Here is a 22283-nt window from a genome sequence, read left to right as displayed (position 1 = left end):
GATCCATCCAAGTCTGCTAATCCAGCGCCTCCCTGTGGACGTAGAGGCACATTGCAATAACAATCCTTTGGTTGTCCCTGGTTCTTCAAAACAAAGGAAATTATGTTATTTCTTCAATGTGTATTTCTCGGCTGCATTGTGTTCATGTTGATTGACTTTAACAGCCAAGGGTTGAGTTTGTTTGGTGATTGAAGGATCAGCTGGGAAACAGTGTTACAGCATCAGTACACGTACACAGTGTTACAGCATCAGTACATGTACACAGTGTTACAGCATCAGTACACGTACACAGTGTTACAGCATCAGTACACGTACACAGTGTTACAGCATCAGTACACACAGTGTTACAGCATCAGTACACGTACACAGTGTTACAGCATCAGTACACGTACACAGTGTTACAGCATCAGTACGCGTACACAGTGTTACAGCATCAGTACACGTACACAGTGTTACAGCATCAGTACACACAGTGTTACAGCAGTGTTGTTACAGCATCAGTACACGTACACAGTGTTACAGCATCAGTACACGTACACAGTGTTACAGCATCAGTACGCGTACACAGTGTTACAGCATCAGTACACGTACACAGTGTTACAGCATCAGTACACGTACACAGTGTTACAGCATCAGTACACGTACACAGTGTTACAGCATCAGTACGCGTACACAGTGTTACAGCATCAGTACACGTACACAGTGTTACAGCATCAGTACACGTTCATCATGTTTTATCAGCATCAGTACACGTACACAGTGTTACAGCATCAGTACACGTACACAGTGTTACAGCATCAGTACACGTACACAGTGTTACAGCATCAGTACACGTACACAGTGTTACAGCATCAGTACACGTACACAGTGTTACAGCATCAGTACACGTACACAGTGTTACAGCATCAGTACACGTACACAGTGTTACAGCATCAGTACACGTTCATCATGTTTTATCAGCACCCCAAGGGTTCAGTTAAACTAAGTCAACATTTCTCTGTAAGGGTGAACGTTTTAAAGAGACGCTATTTGACTGGGGTCATCAAATTATCCAATACATTTTGTAGGGTTGTGTTAACTGTTTACATGGCTAGTGTTACTAAGTGGTGACCTCTGACCTTGACATATGTAGGGCAGTGTTAACTGTTTACATGGCTAGTGTTACTAAGTGGTGACCTCTGACCTTGACATATGTAGGGTTGTGTTAACTGTTTACATGGCTAGTGTTACTAAGTGGTGACCTCTGACCTTGACATATGTAGGGCAGTGTTAACTGTTTACATGGCTGGTGTTACTATGTGGTGACCTCTGACCTTGACAAATGTAGGGCAGTGTTAACTGTTTACATGGCTGGTGTTACTAAGTGGTGACCTCTGACCTTGACATATGTAGGGCAGTGTTAACTGTTTACATGGCTGGTGTTACTAAGTGGTGACCTCTGACCTTGACATATGTAGGGCAGTGTTAACTGTTTACATGGCTAGTGTTACTAAGTGGTGACCTCTGACCTTGACAAATGTAGGGCAGTGTTAACTGTTTACATGGCTGGTGTTACTAAGTGGTGACCTCTGACCTTGACATATGTAGGGCAGTGTTAACTGTTTACATGGCTAGTGTTACTAAGTGGTGACCTCTGACCTTGACATATGTAGGGCAGTGTTAACTGTTTACATGGCTAGTGTTACTAAGTGGTGACCTCTGACCTTGACATATGTAGGGCAGTGTTAACTGTTTACATGGCTAGTGTTACTAAGTGGTGACCTCTGACCTTGACATATGTAGGGTTGTGTTAACTGTTTACATGGCTAGTGTTACTAAGTGGTGACCTCTGACCTTGACATATGTAGGGCAGTGTTAACTGTTTACATGGCTAGTATTACTCAGTGGTGACCTCTGACCTTGACATATGTAGGGCAGTGTTAACTGTTTACATGGCTAGTGTTACTAAGTGGTGTCCTCTGACCTTGACATATGTAGGGTTGTGTTATCTGTTTACATGGCTGGTGTTACTAAGTGGTGACCTCTGACCTTGACATATGTAGGGTTGTGTTAACTGTTTATATGGCTGGTGTTACTAAGTGGTGACCTCTGACCTTGACATATGTAGGGTTGTGTTAACTGTTTACATGGCTGGTGTTACTAAGTGGTGTCCTCTGACGTTGACATATGTAGGGTTGTGTTAACTGTTTACATGGCTAGTGTTACTAAGTGGTGTCCTCTGACCTTGACATATGTAGGGTTGTGTTAACTGTTTACATGGCTGGTGTTACTAAGTGGTGACCTCTGACCTTGACATATGTAGGGCAGTGTTAACTCTTTACATGGCTAGTGTTACTAAGTGGTGTCCTCTGACCTTGACATATGTAGGGCAGTGTTAACTGTTTACATGGCTAGTGTTACTAAGTGGTGACCTCTGACCTTGACATATGTAGGGTTGTGTTAACTGTTTACATGGCTAGTGTTACTAAGTGGTGACCTCTGACCTTGACATATGTAGGGCAGTGTTAACTGTTTACATGGCTAGTGTTACTAAGTGGTGACCTCTGACCTTGACATATGTAGGGCAGTGTTAACTGTTTACATGGCTAGTGTTACTAAGTGGTGACCTCTGACCTTGACATATGTAGGGCAGTGTTAACTGTTTACATGGCTAGTGTTACTAAGTGGTGTCCTCTGACCTTGACATATGTAGGGTTGTGTTAACTGTTTACATGGCTGGTGTTACTAAGTGGTGTCCTCTGACCTTGACATATGTAGGGTTGTGTTAACTGTTTACATGGCTAGTGTTACTAAGTGGTGTCCTCTGACCTTGACATATGTAGGGTTGTGTTAACTGTTTACATGGCTGGTGTTACTAAGTGGTGACCTCTGACCTTGACATATGTAGGGTTGTGTTAACTGTTTACATGGCTGGTGTTACTAAGTGGTGACCTCTGACCTTGACATATGTAGGGCAGTGTTAACTGTTTACATGGCTGGTGTTACTAAGTGGTGACCTCTGACCTTGACATGACCTCTGACCTTGACATATGTAGGGCAGTGTTAACTGTTTACATGGCTAGTGTTACTAAGTGGTGACCTCTGACCTTGACATATGTAGGGCAGTGTTAACTGTTTACATGGCTAGTGTTACTAAGTGGTGACCTCTGACCTTGACATATGTAGGGTTGTGTTAACTGTTTACATGGCTAGTGTTACTAAGTGGTGACCTCTGACCTTGACATATGTAGGGTTGTGTTAACTGTTTACATGGCTAGTGTTACTAAGTGGTGACCTCTGACCTTGACATATGTAGGGCAGTGTTAACTGTTTACATGGCTAGTGTTACTAAGTGGTGACCTCTGACCTTGACATATGTAGGGTTGTGTTAACTGTTTACATGGCTGGTGTTACTAATGGCTGGTGACCTCTGACCTTGACATATGTAGGGTTGTGTTAACTGTTTACATGGCTGGTGTTACTAAGTGGTGACCTCTGACCTTGACATATGTAGGGCAGTGTTAACTGTTTACATGGCTAGTGTTACTCAGTGGTGACCTCTGACCTTGACATATGTAGGGCAGTGGTAACTGTTTACATGGCTAGTGTTACTAAGTGGTGACCTCTGACCTTGACATATGTAGGGCAGTGTTAACTGTTTACATGGCTAGTGTTACTAAGTGGTGACCTCTGACCTTGACATATGTAGGGCAGTGTTAACTGTTTACATGGCTAGTGTTACTAAGTGGTGACCTCTGACCTTGACATATGTAGGGCAGTGTTAACTGTTTACATGGCTAGTGTTACTAAGTGGTGACCTCTGACCTTGACATATGTAGGGCAGTGTTAACTGTTTACATGGCTGGTGTTACTCAAAGGTGCCCTCTGAGGGCTCCCGAGTGGTGCAACGGTCTAAGGCACTGCATCTCAGTGCAAGAGGCATCACTACAGACACTGGCTCAATTCCAGGCTGTAATCACAACTGGCTGTGATTGGGCGTCCCATTGGGTGGTACACAATTGGCCCAGTGTCGTCTGGGTTTGGCCAGGGTAGGCCGTCATTGTAAATAAGGATTTGTTCTTAACTGACTTGCCTAGTTAAATAAAGATAAATAAATGACCTTGACATATTGGCCTATATGTCATCATTTGGAAAATACATAGTCATGTACATATCAGTAATGGTGATAGAATGCCATTGATGTCTGTTCTTTCCTCAATATATGATCAGTATGTTTGTCCTTCCGTTTCAGGCGGGCCGTATCGACCCCCACCACCCCAAAGTGTGTGGCCACCAAGGCAATGTCCTGGACATCAAATGGAATCCCTTCTTTGAAAACATAATAGCTTCCTGCTCTGAAGATTCCTCTGTAAGTGCACACACACACACACACACACACACACATACACACACACACACAGACACACACACACACATACACAGACACACACACACACACACACACACACAGTAAACTGCTGTTTCTGCTGACTCATTGACTGTGCAGCTACAGTTGAAGTCGTAAGTTAATGTACACCTTAGCCAAATACATTTAAACTCAGTTTTTCACAATTCCTGACATTTAATCCTCGTAAAAATTTCCTGTCTGAGGTCAGTTAGGATCACCACTTCATTTTAAGAATGTGAATGTAGTATTTGGTAGCATTGCCTTTAAATTGTTTAACTTGGGTCAAATGTTTCAGGTAGCCTTCCACAAGCTTCCCACAATAAGTTGGGTGACTTTTGGCCCATTCCTCCTGACAGAGCTGGTGTAACTGAGTCAGATTTGTAGGCCTCCTTGCTCGCACACGCTTTTTCAGTTCTGCCCACACATTTTCTATAGGATTAAGGTCAGGGCTTTGTGATGGCCACTCCAATACCTTGACTCTGTTGTCTTTAAGCCAGTTTGCCACAACTTTGTTAGTATGCTTGGGGTCATTGTCCATTTGGAAGAACCATTTGTGACAAAGCTTTAACTTCGCATGTGTGTGTGTGTGTGTGTGTGTGTGTGTGTGTGTGTGCGTGCGTGCGTGCGTGCGTGCATGCGCGCGTGCGTGCGTGCGTGTGTGTGTGTGTGTGTGTGTGCCAGGTACGAGTATGGGAGATCCCAGAGGGAGGGCTGAGGCGGAATATGACAGAGGCCATGATGGAGCTGTATGGACACAGCAGGCGTGTGGGCCTCATCGAGTGGCACCCCACCAGCAGTGGAATCCTCTTCAGTGCTGGCTATGACTATAAGGTATTATCACAGATCACTGGCTACGACTGTAAGGTATCATTACAGATCACTGGCTATGACTGTAAGGTATCATTACAGATCACTGGCTACGACTGTAAGGTATCATTACAGATCACTGGCTACTACTGTAAGGTATCATTACAGATCACTGGCTACGACTGTAAGGTATCATTACAGATCACTGGCTACTACTGTAAGGTATCATTACAGATCACTGGCTACGACTGTAAGGTATCATTACCTATCACTGGCTACGACTGTAAGGTATCATCACAGATCACTGGCTACTGCTGTAAGGTATCATTACAGATCACCGGCTACGACTGTGAGGTATCATTACAGATCACTGGCTACTACTGTAAGGTATCATCACAGATCACTGGCTACTACTGTAAGGTATCATTACAGATCACTGGCTACGATTGTAAGGTATCATTACAGATCACTGGCTACTGCTGTAAGGTATCATTACAGATCACTGGCTACTACTGTAGGGTATCATTACAGATCACTGGCTACTACTGTAAGGTATCATCACAAATCACTGGCTACGACTGTAAGATATACACAACAGGGTCACATTCATTAGTGCCCACCATAGCACAACGTCACAAAACTGTTTGTAAAAGTAGAAACTAAAATAAAATGTGTTTTTATTGGAGTTCAGGGAAGTCTTTCCCTATTTCACTCCCTTTTCTTCAAAGATCAGAACTGATCTAAGATCAGATCAGAACTGACAGTTGATATGATCCCCTGCCCGTCCCATCCAGATCCTGATCTGGAACCTGGAGATAGGTGAGCCGGTGAAGATGATCGACTGTCACTCTGACGTCATCGTGTGTATGTCCTTCAACACGGACGGCAGCCTGCTGGCCACCAGCTGTAAAGACAAGAAGCTGCGTGTCATCGAGCCGCGCTCCGGGAGAGTCTTACAGGTCAGTCTTACAGCGAGCAGAGAAAGTTTCACTGTCCTTTACAGAGTACATATAAATGAGTGAATATAATGCCCCATTAAGGTAGAGTATCTGTGGGATTGTTCCCAACATTTAGAGTGAATATAATGCCCCATTGAGGTAGAGTATCTGTGTGATTGTTCCCAACATTTAGAGTGAATATAATGCCCCATTGAGGTAGAGTATCTGTGTGATTGTTCCCCACATTTAGAGTGAATATAATGCCCCATTGAGGTAGAGTATCTGTGTGATTGTTCCCAACATTTAGAGTGAATATAATGCCCCATTGAGGTAGAGTATCTGTGTGATTGTTCCCAACATTTAGAGTGAATATAATGCCCCATTACAGTAGAGTATCTGTGGGATTGTTCCCAACATTTAGAGTGAATATATTGCCCCAATACAGTAGTCTCTGTGTGATTGTTCCCCACATTTAGAGTGAATATAATGCCCCGTTACAGTAGAGTCTCTGTGTGATTGTTCCCCACATTTAGAGTGAATATAATGCCCCGTTACAGTAGAGTCTCTGTGTGTTTGTTCCCTACATTTAGAGTGAATATAATGCCCCATTACAGTAGAGTCTCTGTGTGTTTGTTCCCCACATTTAGAGTGAATATAATGCCCCATTACAGTAGTCTCTGTGTGTTTGTTCCCCACATTTAGAGTGAATATAATGGCCCGTGTAGAGTCTCTGTGCGTTTGTTCCCCACATTTAGAGTGAATATAATACTTACAGTAGAGTCTCTGTGTGATTGTTCCCCACATTTAGAGTGAATATAATGCCCCGTTACAGTAGAGTCTCTGTGTGTTTGTTCCCCACATTTAGAGTGAATATAATGCCCCATTACAGTAGAGTGTCTGTGTAATTGTTCCCCACATTTAGAGTGAATTTAATGCCCCATTACAGTAGAGTGTCTGTGTAATTGTTCCCCACATTTAGAGTGAATTTAATGCCCCATTACAGTAGAGTGTCTGTGTAATTGTTCCCCACATTTAGAGTGAATTTAATGCCCCATTACAGTAGAGTGTCTGTGTAATTGTTCCCCACATTTAGAGTGAATATAATGCCCCATTACAGTAGAGTGTCTGTGTAATTGTTCCCCACATTTAGAGTGAATTTAATGCCCTGTTACAGTAGAGTCTCTGTGTGATTGTTCCCCACCAGCACGCCAGCTGTAAGAACCACAGGGTGAACAGAGTGGTGTTTCTGGGCAACATGAAGAGGCTGCTGACGACAGGTGTGTCCCGGTGGAACACCAGACAGATTGCACTGTGGGATCAGGTGAGGCAGCCGGGGACACCCTGCTGGGATGTGGGGCTGAATGTTTCCCCTTGTGTGTGTGTGTGTGTGTGTATGTGTGTGTGTGTGTGTGTGCGTGCGTGTGTGTGAGTGTGTGTATGTGCAACTGCTCTTGTGTGTATATCCTCAATTAAGGATTGTGTGTGTCCTCAAGTGTGTGTGTTCATGAACAATGTCTGATCCCTGTGTGTGTGTGTGTGTGTGCGCGTGTGTGTGTGTGTGTGTGTGTGTGTGTGTGTGTGTGTGTGTGTGTGCGTCTGCGTGTGTGTGTGCGTGTGTGTGAGTGTGTATATGTGCAACTGCACTTGTGTGTATATCCTCAATTAAGGATTGTGTGTTTTCATGAACAATGTCTGATCCCTGTGTGTGTGTGTGTGTGTGTGTGTGTGTGTGTGTGTGTGTGTGTGTGTGTGTGTGCGTGTGTGTGAGTGTGTATATGTGCAACTGCACTTGTGTGTATATCCTCAATTAAGGATTGTGTGTTTTCATGAACAATGTCTGATCCCTGTGTGTGTGTGTGTGTGTGTGTGTGTGTGTGTGTGTGTGTGTGTGTGTGTGTGTGTGTGTGTGTGTGTGTGTGTGTGTGTGTGTGTGTGTGTGTGTGTGTGTGTGTGTGTGTGTGTGTGTTGTCCCACAGGAGGACCTGTCTATGCCCATGGTAGAAGAGGAGATAGATGGTCTCTCAGGGCTGCTGTTTCCTTTCTATGATGCAGACACACACATGCTGTACCTGGCAGGAAAGGTGAGCACTGCTCCTTACACAACACAATGAACAGTGAGAACATGAGTGTGGACTCATGTAGTGGATCTTTTTTTCAAGACAAATTAGTCATTTGATTGGTTTAGGTAGATGTGAGACGTCATTTGATTGGTTTAGGTAGATGTGAGACGTCATTTGATTGGTTTAGGTAGATGTGAGACGTCATTTGATTGGTTTAAGTAGATGTGAGACGTCATTTGATTGGTTTAAGTAGATGTGAGACGTCATTTGATTGGTTTAGGTAGATGTGAGACGTCATTTGATTGGTTTAAGTAGATGTGAGACGTCATTTGATTGGTTTAGGTAGATGTGAGACGTCATTTGATTGGTTTAAGTAGATGTGAGACATCATTTGATTGGTTTAGGTAGATGTGAGACGTCATTTGATTGGTTTAAGTAGATGTGAGACGTCATTTGATTGGTTTAGGTAGATGTGAGACATCATTTGATTGGTTTAGGTAGATGTGAGACGTCATTTGATTGGTTTAAGTAGATGTGAGACGTCATTTGATTGGTTTAGGTAGATGTGAGACATCATTTGATTGGTTTAAGTAGATGTGAGACGTCATTTGATTGGTTTAGGTAGATGTGAGACATCATTTGATTGGTTTAAGTAGATGTGAGACCATAGTGTATCCAAACCGTTAACTCGTTAAGCAAAAAGATTCTTAAATATTATTTCCCTGATTCAATGCTGGTATTCCCTTTCTGTTTCATCATCAACCCCTGTCAGGAACAGTGAGGGTAAAACATATATGTACATGTACAGTATAGGAAGACATCTGGGTCAGATAGTAAACAAATACATCCATTCCATTCACAGGGCGATGGCAACATCCGTTACTATGAGATCACCACAGAGAAGCCATACCTGCAGTATCTCATGGAGTTCCGCTCCCTGCCCCACAGAAAGGCCTTGGTAAGTGACAGACTCACCGGGGACGACCCTTACAGACAGAGACCAAGGGTTTGGGTTTGTTTGCTCAGCCACATCTTAGCTTTCATTCAGTAATGTTGTTGCTCTTTTTCTGAGTGAAAAATCGTGTATAAAAAATCTATGGAAATGTCATCAATGATTTAAAAGAGTAATGTCAAACATTAACATCACTATGGTGATGTCTAAGGTAATGTTATACAGTAACATCACTTTGGTGATGTCTAAGGTAATGTTATACAGTAACATCACTATGGTGATGTCTAAGGTAATGTTATACAGTAACATCACTATGGTGATGTCTAAGGTAATTTTATACAGTAACATCACTATGGTGATGTCTAAGGTAATGTTATACAGTAACATCACCATAGTGATGTCTAAGGTAATGTAATGTTATACAGTAAATCACTGATGTCTAAGGTAATGTTGTCAGTAACATCCCTAGGTAATGTAATGTTATACAGTAACATCATCACTATGGTGATGTCTAAGGTAATGTAATGTTATACAGTAACATCACTATAGTGATGTCTAAGGTAATGTAATGTTATACAGTAACATCACTATGGTGATGTCTAAGGTAATGTAATGTTATACAGTAACATCACTATGGTGATGTCTAAGGTAATGTAATGTTATACAGTAACATCACTATGGTGATGTCTAAGGTAATGTAATGTTATACAGTAACATCACTATGGTGATGTCTAAGGTAATGTTATACAGTAACATCACTATGGTGATGTCTAAGGTAATGTTATACAGTAACATCACTATGGTGATGTCTAAGGTAATGTTATACAGTAACATCACTATGGTGATGTCTAAGGTAATGTTATACAGTAACATCACTATGGTGATGTCTAAGGTAATGTAATGTTATACAGTAACATCACTATGGTGTTGTCTAAGGTAATGTAATGTTATACAGTAACATCACTATGGTGATGTCTAAGGTAATGTAATGTTATACAGTAACATCACTATGGTGATGTCTAAGGTAATGTAATGTTATACAGTAACATCACTATAGTGATGTCTAAGGTAATGTTATACAGTAACATCACTATGGTGATGTCTAAGGTAATGTAATGTTATACAGTAACATCACTATGGTGATGTCTAAGGTAATGTAATGTTATACAGTAACATCACTATAGTGATGTCTAAGGTAATGTTATATAGTAACAGGACTATGGTGATGTTTAAGGTACCTCCATTCCCTCCTCAGGTGTGATGCCTAAGCATGGGCTGGACGTAACGGCCTGCGAGGTGTTTCGCTTCTACAAGCTGGTGACGCTGAAGGGGCTGATCGAGCCCATCTCCATGATAGTACCAAGGAGGGTCAGTGTCAGTGGGGATGCCCTTCTCCCTCTCACTTCATATAGCAGTGTTTCTCGATCCATTCCTGGAAAGACCTTGGGATGTGTGTGCACATATTTGTTCCAGCCCTGCAATAACACATCTCATTCATCTTATCCAGGGCAGTTGAATCAAATGAAATGTTGAATCAGTGCAGGGTCGGAACAAACATGTGCACCCTTGGGAATAAACAGAGATCTTAAAGTATTGGAACATGCTCTCAGTCTGTCTCTCCTGGTGTTGCAGTCAGAGACGTACCAGGAGGACATCTATCCAATGACGGCAGGGACCGAGCCTGCCCTCTCAGCCAATGACTGGTTGAGTGGTATCAACCGAGGTACAGTGCATGCCACATGTCTCTGTAGTTTGAATATTCAGTACACCTTATGATTTAGTCCTAGTAGTGGGAGAGGAAATGTTTACATCAATATATAGTGTGTGTGTAGTGTACATAGCACATTTTCATGAAGTTTGTGTGTGTGTGTGTGTGTGTGTGTGTGTGTGTGTGTGTGTGTGTGTGTGTGTGTGTGTGTGTGTGTGTGTGTGTGTGTGTGTGTGTGTGTGTGTGTGTGTGTGTGTGTGTGTGTGTGTGTGTGTGTGTGTGTGTGTGTGTGTGTGTGCGCGTGTGTGTGTGTGCAGACCCAGTGTTAATGTCCCTGAAGAAGGGCTACCAGAAGCCCAACCAGCTGGTGTTCAAGGCTCCGGTGAAGGAAAAGAAAGGTGTGGTGGTCAATGGCATTGACCTGCTGGAAAACGTGCCACCCAGGACAGAGAACGAGGTGTGTTCATCAGATAACTGTAGATGGAGGTATGGGTGGGTGAATGGATAAATGAAAAGAAAAGGGAGAGAAGGAAGAAGGTTAGTTGGTGGGTGGTGAGTGTATTAAACACTACTTGGAATGGGGTGCAAATGCTCAAATGACTTCCTGAGCACAATTTCAGACTATGGTCTATAGCCTGTTATCTTTGTGGACCTGATCCCTCTATTCTGTTGTTCCTGGGGATGTTCTACAGGACGCTATGTTACCCTGATCCCTCTGTTCTGTAGTTCCTGGGGATGTTCTACAGGACACTATATGACCCTGATCCCTCTGTTCTGTTCTGTAGCTAGGATGTTCTGAGGAGCTACTGAGGATGTTCTACAGGACACTATATGACCCTGATCCCTCTGTTCTGTTCTGTAGCTACTGAGGATGTTCTACAGGACACTATATGACCCTGATCCCTCTGTTCTGTTCTGTAGCTACTGAGGATGTTCTACAGGACACTATATGACCCTGATCCCTCTGTTCTGTTCTGTAGCTACTGAGGATGTTCTACAGGACACTATATGACCCTGATCCCTCTGTTCTGTTCTGTAGCTACTGAGGATGTTCTACAGGACACTATATGACCCTGATCCCTCTGTTCTGTAGCTACTGAGGATGTTCTACAGGACACTATATGACCCTGATCCCTCTGTTCTGTTCTGTAGCTACTGAGGATGTTCTTCAGGACACTATATGACCCTGATCCCTCTGTTCTGTTCTGTAGCTACTGAGGATGTTCTACAGGACACTATATGGCCCTGATCCCTCTGTTCTGTTCTGTAGCTACTGAGGATGTTCTACAGGACACTATATGGCCCTGATCCCTCTGTTCTGTTCTGTAGCTACTGAGGATGTTCTACAGGACACTATATGACCCTGATCCCTCTGTTCTGTTCTGTAGCTACTGAGGATGTTCTTCAGGCAGCAGGAGGAGCTGAGAAAGCTGAAGGAGGAGCTGAACACCAAGGACGTTAAAATACGCCAGCTGGAGCTGGAACTCAACAACCTGAGGAACGTCAGCCCCGTTGGAAACAATGTCTGACCTCTGATCTCTAGCTTACGGCACCACCATCACCACCATGCCACGTCCAGCGTCCTCCCTCCCTTTCATCGTGTATCATTTGTACTTCCTGTTACAATTGATAATGTAATAGCCACCGGATAATGTAAATACTGATTATAACGTTTGTGTAACAATTTTTGTTATCGATAATGTCATCATATTGACATCACTGTTAAATCCCTCAATTGATAACATAATAACCAACTGGTAATACATTTTATTGTTATAAGATTTTTTAAAATTCTGTTGATAGATGTATCCTGATATCCGGTTTGGTTTCATTATGATTCGTTATTACATCATCACTCGCAATACACCCCTCCCCCCTATTGCAGAGCACCATCAGTGTATCCCAGGGGTCCTCACAAACCACCTGCCATGTCATGCCATGCCCCTCTGAGTCCACCTGGCAAAGCCTTTGTCATCACCCAGAAATGCCACCCCCAAATCCTCCAACCTCCACCCTGCCATCGCCAGAGACTAACCTGGGGAAAGAGATTGACTTCCCCCTTCTCCACCAATCCTCCCCATGGTCTACCCACTGCAAACCAACTCACAGCAAAGCTGAACATCTCAACCTCCACCCTGCTATCGCCAGAGACTAACCTGGGGAAAGAGATTGAATTCCCCCTTCTCCACCAATCCTCCCCCATGGTCTACCCACTGCAAACCAACTCACAGCAAAGCTGAACATCTCAACCTCCACCCTGCTATCGCCAGAGACTAACCTGGGGAAAGAGATTGACTTCCCCCTTCTCCACCAATCCTCCCCCATGGTCTACCCACTGCAAACCAACTCACAGCAAAGCTGAACATCTCAACCTCCACCCTGCTATCGCCAGAGACTAACCTGGGGAAAGAGATTGAATTCCCCCTTCTCCACCAATCCTCCCCCATGGTCTACCCACTGCAAACCAACTCACAGCAAAGCTGCAACATCTCAACCTCCCAGTGGAAGAGTCTTCTACTAGTTCCAACTACTGTGGATGATGTGTTTTACAGGGACATGAATGAAGATTAGTTTTACAGGGACATGAATGAAGATGAGTTTTACAGGGACATGAATGAGGATGATGAGTTTTACAGGGACATGAATGAGGATGATGAGTTTTACAGGGACATGAATGAGGATGATGAGTTTTACAGGGACATGAATGAGGATGATGAGTTTTACAGGGACATGAATGAGGTGTATTTCAAGACAGTTTTTTTTCTTCATCTCCTAAGAATGTGTTGTCTGTAAAAAGCTGCAGCTCTGGCTCAGCCTGGCATACAGCAACCCAGATGTAGTCTTAATGGGCAGTTTGTCTGTCGCCTCAGTCATTATCTTTAGGAGAAGTTTTGTTAGAAAATGTATTATTGTTACTATTTATTTGTTATATTTGATGTTTCTAGCTAACTCTTTATGCAGAAACATTCATCTCATGTCTTTGGGAGAAATCGTGGTCATGAAAATGATGGCTTGTGGTTGAATTATGTTTTCACCCAAATGGTGGCAATTTGTCTGAGACCGTATACTCAAACACATCCTGTATTCTCTTGATTGAATCGACACCATACCAAAATCTGGTCAATTGGAATATTAGTCAACATGAAATTAGGTTATGTACGTAACAGTACATCAAACCTGAAATATTAATACAATATTTGTCTTTATACCTTTCAGCTATGAATATTCTATTTCAGAAAGTGACCAACATTGTTTATCTGTGGTGTTCCACATGATCCATTCCTCTCAAGTTAAGACACTGATATTTCCTGTAGTTCAGGTTACCTATACTATACCTCTAGAGAGGAATCATTATATGTACCATTGTCATAATATTATCATAATCGGTAACATACTCTGCAGGGGTTGACTGACTAAATGAATGAAACAGCGATATTACTTACACAAGGTAATTATTTACATCTTTACCCCTAACATATACCTTGTAAAGACCCCCCCGTCCCATCAAATGTTATACTGTAATCCTTATCCAATGAAGACACCTAGGAAACAAATGTAGGTAGAGTAGCGTGGTTGCCAGGTGTTTCATTTTGCTTTAGCAAACTCCCCAGGCATTCATTGTCATGCCATATGGACATGGGAGAAGTTGCCTTAAGCTCTTACAGGTGTGGGTGGCTAGCACCAGGCTATAGGCACAGCACCCGGTGGGCATCTAGACTGGCAACAGTGAAGGTGAACATGGTGGATAAGGTCAGGTCAGCCCGTAGAGAATGACAGAGGTCTCAAGTGGCCTAAAGAAGGGGATTCACAGTGTGTTGCTCTGGTGAACACACAGCAGTATGCAAGGTGAGTGAAAAGCGCTGCAGTATTGTTGGAATGGGAGGATAACAAACCATTTGGTGGAGATGATGATGGCCTATAGGTGTAGTAAATATTGGTCGATAACCATCTAAATGCCTAGTTGTGCTATGTGCTGATGAAACTGTGCAGAATGATAATTCTCTCAGAAAGACAGAACTGTGTACTGGGTCAGTTAGCCTACAATACATCCTGTTTCACCTCATTGATCTACAAGTCCCAACAACTAATATCAATTTGTCAAGTTAATGCAATGAGTGGATAAACCAGATGATTCCCTTTCAGCCTGAACTACCTGGGTTCTCCACATGATGGCAGTAGTAGGCTGCAGTACGTTAGGAAGCAGGTACAAGGTAGCACAACCGTCTGGGATGATCAAAAATGCTGTCAACTATTAGATGACGATATAAGCAATTCAGAAAAGACCACAAACCACAACTTGTATAAAAAAAAAATATTTATTGAAGTGAAAGGGAGGAAATCAAAAGTTTGTTTCATGGTAAGGAATTAGCTTTGATGACAGTGGGTTAAACATGTAAGGGAAACATGACTGAGGTAGGTCTATCTGACCATGAACTGCCCTATGGTTTAAGAAAAGAAAATGCAAAAGGTGTTTTCTTTGCACATTGCCCAGCGGTGTATTATATAGGTGGGGAACGAATATGGACTCAAAGAGTTGGACAGCAATAACAATTTTGGATTCAGTGAGTATTTCTGTGAATATAATTTGGTGAAAATGGAAATCGTGTACCAGATTCAATTAGCCTATTTTAGGGTACGGCTGCACAGATATTCAATATCTTACTACAGTTCATTGTTACAATTAATTAAGTGTAAATGTCTGCCATTATCAAAGAGTAATAGAAAAAAAATAGATTTGGTCAGTATTTACAAATAACAGGTCATTTCCGAACTATCAAAGCTAGGGGTTAAGGAGAAACATTGTGACAAAGGCAGACATTCTGTACTCTGCTTAAAAAGATGCCTTGTATACAGGCCATTCTATGAACGTTCAAACACCCGTTCCATGATGAAAACAGCACATACAACGACACACGGATGACACCACAAAACGCTTCATGTCCACTGAAAGAAAAAGACAGTGAATAAGAAAAGGGTATAGGAAACTGTCATACTTCAAATCCAGTAGTCGACTTTAAAATCTATTTCAGACATGCACTTCTAAAAGGTTTTTTGGTAAGTTTCTCTTTAAATACATAAATCATCATCAGAAATCTGTTTACACAGAAGGTATCAATTTCACTGAGAAAACAAAACCTTTACAAAGGTTAGAGCTAATAATATCGGGACTTTTAGGAAATGTTTTCTGCCCTTCCAGTGGTTTGCAGGGGACAGATATGAGTAGAATACAAGGAATCAAAAAAGGTACAAAAAAAAATATAAGAAAAAAATAAATCAAATGTCAACTTGTTTCCTTATACCAACCCTTTACCCAGCTGGCCCATGACACTACCCATGCCTACTGCAATATATGACAACTGACAAATACAGGGGGGGTACAAGGTTAAAACAGTCTGATCAGAACATAGCTTGGTGGTGAGCACATCTTCAGTCATCTTCCTCCTCCTCTGCTTCCTCGTCTAGATCCCTTTTCCTCTTCAGACCTCGCTCCTCTTCTAGGAAAACAAGTCAATGGTCACGTTCAACAGGAAAGCATTCAGTTTGGTTTTTAAGTAGACGTGTTATTTTTTTTAAATCAGTCCCAATATCAAAGCTACACACGATACGGTGACCTTGTGCATTTGGTGACAGCAGTGAGATTCCACCACACTCACCTTCGTTATCCTCATCACTCTCCTTGCCGTCCAACTCCTCCTCTTCCTCCTAAGAGGAGACAAATGCAGATCAGAATCTCCTTGTCATGTGCCCTGGGTCATATTCAAATAATGATGTCACAGTGCAGTGGTTGAGATGCACCTTCTGTTTAGTAAACATCAGCCCAGTCTGCATCACTAAAGTCATGAGATCATTTTGTGTGGCCCTTTATTCATTTAAAAAAAAAAAAAGTAAATCATTGAACTTATCATGCAGGCGTCGATCAAGATAAAAGTATCATTGCAGCCCCATCCTCAAAGTCTCACCTCTCCACTTAGGTCCTCCTCTTCCTCTTCTTCACCTTCCTCATCGTCATCATCCTCCTCTTTTCTTGGTGGGGCATCTTCATCCTCATCCTCTTCCTCCTCCTCGTCTACCTCTGTAGTTGAAAATAGAATTAGCCTATTAAGGTGATCAAAAAATGCATAAGGGCCACTATAATGTTACAATAGTTATAATGCAACTCATTCACTGCAGCCACTTGGTATAATACCGTTGTTACAAAAGGAATCGTTGAACAACAACATGAACATAATTACCATTAGAAAAACACAAAAGGTCATGTCTGAGCTCTATTGAGTTCATATCCATCTGTCAAATCACAGCCCAATTAGAATATTATTTACCAACATTTTAAATAGTGTGGATCTTAAATCGTACCGTCACTGTCATCGTCATCATCCAGTCCCTCCACATAGGCCTCTGCGTCCGAATCGGGCGCCTCCTTGTCGTCTTTGTCATAGCCGTCGAGGTACGTCAACTGGGGAGGAGCTTGAACACGTTGTCTCTGTAGTCGTTGAGGTTGGTCACCTCGCAATTGAACAAGTCTAAGCTTTTGAGGGTCTCTAATTTTTTCTGTGAAAGGAGAGAAGTCTTGATGATGAAATATGAATATTTAGGCTTAGTTTGTTTTCTTTAATACTGACTACTCCAACTAGATTAAAATATACACTATGGAGGTTTAGTTGCTAATTGTTTACCTCAAAGCTTTACATATAAGTCATGGAGGTGCATTTGATGACAGAGGTATTTTCTGGACAATGTTATGTCCATTTAGGGTTCCCTTTCAGACCCAATAGCACCTTGAGGCAAGAGTTCAATATAGTACACATACACACACAGAGCTACTATGTTGTCATGACACCCGCTGCATACCAGAGGTTCTATCGTGCTGAGGTCTTTAATTTTGTTTCCACTGAGGTTTAGGTGTGTGAGGTTTGGACATTTCTCCGCCAGTACGTCCAGCCCACCTGAGATCCTGTTGTCGCTGAGTTCAAGCTGAAGAGAAAATAATGCAACAACTGTATGAGCAGAGTAATAACAGAACATCCATAAAGCAGATGTTCACTTTACTGCACAAAGTGCTAATAGCATGGCAACAATAATACTTTTGTTCTTTTTTTAGAAAACCAACTTTTTTCAGCTTGTTCAACTTCGGCAAGTTGGAGACCGACGTCAGCCCAACGTTGATTGTGCTTAGAAATTCCAACTCTTCAAATTCGTCTGTGAGGCCCTCAATTTTGCCTTCGTTTGAGCGACAGTTATCAAGCACCAGTTCTTTCACCTGGAAAACAAGAGGAATAGGAAATCTTTACTCCAAATCTGTAACTACAGTATGTCTGTAGTTTGAAGGAGGGTGGTCCCAAAGCAACAGAGTCTGCATAAAGCTATATTTGACAGCAGAGGAGGCTGGTGGTAGGAGCTATAGGAGGACGGGCTCATTGGAATGGCCGGAACGCTATCAAACACATCAAATCCACATGTTTGACTCTGTTCCATTTATTCCAATCCAATGAGCCCGTCCTGCTATAGCTCTTCCTACCAGCCTCCTCTGACACTGGTCTGGTGCAGAAAATGTTACATAACAGATGGTATGTGTTGCTTGAGCTTTAAAGAATTTATCATTTATTAAACATAGTAGTCAGAATCTGGGTGGTCGTTTCAGGTAACTTGTTTGTTCCACGGATCACTATTTGGTAAATCCATGGAGGTGATTTCTCACAGGAACGTACATGTAGTAATACACATTTAGATTGAACTCACATATCTAAACATATCTGATTAATATGATAGTACCCAGCTTGTACACTCCTCTGCAATTCACACATTTTGGGGACACAATGCAGACTAATGTTTTGCACAGGACTCACCCGGATTCTCATTAGTGTCCTAAAAGGACGCTGCTTGTATTCCATTGCCATAGTCCCACAAATTAACCCAACCAGCTCATAGGCAAAACACAGACACCTCTGGTATATTACATTTGCCATGAAAACAACTTATGTTCACGGTTGAAATTAACATTATGCTGAGTGGACACCATTGGCATTATATTATACCCTGGTTTAGACCATCTGTGCTGCTGGTGAGAGCCAAATCCGCTAATTATGCACGTACTACGCACGTAACAAATTCGACTAAATGGGGGGTAAACTACGTACAATGATCGACGTGTGGGTGTATTTTGTCGATTTTCATTGCTCTAAAAGCGAAAACAACCTGCTACGAGTCGTGCAATGGGTCATCAAGCGAGTAGGAGGGGCTGTCGATTGGAAGTTGGCAGCAGGCGTAAGAAAACCAATCGTTACATTATGGCTTACTCATAAAGAGTTGACGATTTGGATTGTAGCCTACTGCAATATGTTTAAAGGGATGCAGGAAAAAGTTGTCATCGTTCGTGTTAAATGAACGCACAGCAATGTACACGGTATCTTCGATAGAAACCGTTGCCTTTGTTTCTCGGTAAAATGGCGGCTTGTCCTAGATCTTGAAACTGGAGCACCGCAGCCCGAAATTGCCTGTCGGTTTTTATGTGCTTAGCTTGACAGAAAATTATTCTCTATTGTTTGATACTGAAACCAGGGTCAAACTCATCGTTTTTCAAGTGGGAATCCAAGCATGCGAATAGCCTATGCAACCAAACGAGTTATAATGTAAAACATTGTAACATGCTTTTTTGATTCTTATTCGGCAATAGTCTGTCAATGCATGATATTATCTGAATGTGCACCTTGTTTAGAATATGAGCCAAGAGATGTTTCTTGACGCGTGATAACCTGCACTAAAATCCTAGGACGGACAAAACCTTTTCATTGCGGTTTTAAATGAGTTGTGTAGACTATGTACTTAACGTTACTAAGACCCAGGCTGTTATAATAAATACAAAAAGTAGGCCTAGCCTACCATGCTCGGTAAATACAGCCTTCAACGAACGATACACACGTCTATTTGACAGTCTAGGAATTAGCCTATCTTTGGATAAACAATCCGTAGACAGACCAGATCGGTTACCAAACCATTTCCAATAGGTATAGCCTGTGCTGCGTAATAAGTTGTGAGCGAGCAATCGCCAGGGTACAAAAATCAAGGACATTGTGTAGCCTATGCATGCGCTAAAATAGTAACGTTAATTGTATGAGAACTGACCATGAATTAGCTGAAAAGAGGCTATGAATGCGCCTTGTTGATGGGAAGGAAAAGGGCGCGTTCAGGACTACAAAGTTACCATTAGACAATATGGCTCACGCTTGCCTTTTAAATACAGATATGAAAATGAGGTGTATTGGTGCATTATCACCAACTGCACTTTCAGACATGCTTCCTTCTAGTCGTTTTAAGTTGGCTACGAAGTCTAGAGCGGCAATTACGGTGATAAATATCAGCAACAATGTAACACAAACTGCTCCGGTGAAGGCAACATTGCTAACTCACGAAAAAACTTTGTAACCCTTTGCATATCACACCATCATTAAAACAATTGCAAACAATACGATCTCAACGTTAGCTTACATCAGATGGCGTGCGATTCCGCAATTCTAGATGAATTCTTTTCTTCATATCCATCTTGAGAAAACCAGTCCACCGATTTTATAAACAAAGTATACAGACGTAAAAGTATTTTTTTTTAAACTGAAATTGCAACTACTACTCCTTGAACAGACTGCTGTTGTTCATTCAAACTTGATCTCCTCGGTAGGCGGGAATGTGAGTTGGGATTGTCGTCACCATTGACCAATTACAATCGCCAACAAAAAGGGGGACAGGATTTACAAAAGATCACCCACCAATAAAAGGCGATTATAAAATTGGGTGGGGTTTTCTACACAATGTTTGGTTGTATGTTCAGTATTTAAGTTGACATCCAAAGTATGTATACATCAACATTGAAATCTGTCCATCAGGATGTACTTAGCACACAACTAAACGATGAAATGTGGCTTAATAGTGAGGATCCTCCTTAGCAATTAATTTAGATATTGTCAAAATGTTGCCTTAATTTTGAAGTAGGTTATGGACACATTCAATGATGGGCTAATTACGCACGCAGGAGCGGTGCTTAAAACCTTTCAATCGACGTTTTTGACATATTCCTCATTTTATCATTGTGAGTTTCGGCGAGTCTGCTGCCAACATCATTTTGGCTTTGGGCCTTGGCCACAACATCATAATTATATAAGTACGCCGTTATGCACTAGACCCATGGAAAACTCAAAGCCCCGTTTCCCTATACAGGCTAATGAAGAACGAGCAGCATGCAACTGCGGCAACATCTGGTGACTTGTAAAGCCGTAGTGGTTTATGCATAGCCAAACTCCTGTTTTTTTATATCCAAGAATGTGTGGAATGCAGGATTGTTGCCACCAAAATTTATTTACACACCGAAACCACTCACACATTACAAAGTGGTCGCATCAGAGACCCCCATTGCCGCCATTACATGTGCAGGATTGAAACAATGGTCTCACCACATATCCCAAACCAGCTACTGCAATTGTGTAGGTAGGCTACAATAGGCTACATTGACTTCCGCATCTCTTATGAACCAACAATCATGCATTGGTGATGGAGAAAAACAAGGTCACCTGACTTGGCTACGCCGGCGCCATCTTGCCAGCAAAATGCAATACAGTGAAATGTAATTTATTGATGATTAAAACGAACAAAAATCATTAACATTACCTATCATTGAGGTCAGTTCTGTATGGCGCTCCGAAATTGCTTTAAAAAGCATGGAAAACGTAAAGCTTTGCGCGCTACTAATTGTTTTTTTCTCAAATGCACCGACTTTGCTGGCTGAGAGAACACATTTGATGAGAATCTGTCGCTCATGTCATGTACATTTCAGGTAATTTCGTTCTCGACAGTCTTCTTCCACTTTCCTGGCCAGTTTCCGCACCGTGCCTGCAGGATCATTTGGAACCATTTTTGGGTATTGCTGTTTGTCGCATTTGCCAGCACCATATTTCCGCTGGGTGTGTCCCTCTGACTATATGCCCTTGTTCTGCCTTGAATGTGAGAAGAGAACTGCATACTGCGTGTTTCTTGTGCGCAGAGCAGTTTTCCACGTCGCTCGACCTTTCCCGCAACCATCTCTCCCTCCCTTGCTCTGAATCGAGCTCAAACTCAAACATTTCCGCTTGAGACTAGGGGAATAGGCAGGCTCGTTTGTAGGAAAATAACAACACCAGGTAACTATCAGGTCAGGTTGCTCTGATGATGTGTACATTTGTAGCAACATCGTATTATTATCATGCCGTTTCATAGTAGGCTACTTTTGTAAATGCATTACAAAAAGCCTACTTGCCCATGAAGAGGAGTGGCCGGTTTTGGTTACACGAGGAATATGTTTCCTAATAGAGCTAACACTTATGTAGCTAAGGCTAAGCTGTACCCAAACATTCTCATTTCTAGGCTTCTATTAATACACAGTATAACTCCAGTAGGCTACTTTGTAGGA

The 22283-nt window shown here is 42.2% G+C and overlaps 2 pseudogenes; one reads left to right on the top strand and one right to left on the bottom strand.

Moving 5' to 3' along the window:
- LOC112238027 overlaps window positions 1-12928 on the top strand; it is an 88994-nt pseudogene extending 76066 nt beyond the window's left edge.
- Window positions 12929-15149: 2221 nt separating this feature from the next.
- LOC121838631 lies at window positions 15150-21150 on the bottom strand (annotated as a pseudogene).
- Window positions 21151-22283: the final 1133 nt, after the last annotated feature.

Source organism: Oncorhynchus tshawytscha, unplaced genomic scaffold, assembly GCF_018296145.1.
Source record: "Oncorhynchus tshawytscha isolate Ot180627B unplaced genomic scaffold, Otsh_v2.0 Un_contig_13882_pilon_pilon, whole genome shotgun sequence".
Lineage (NCBI taxonomy): Eukaryota > Metazoa > Chordata > Actinopteri > Salmoniformes > Salmonidae > Oncorhynchus > Oncorhynchus tshawytscha.
The sequence above is the reverse complement of the archived record's forward strand: the minus strand, read 5'-3'. Positions and strand labels throughout refer to the sequence as shown.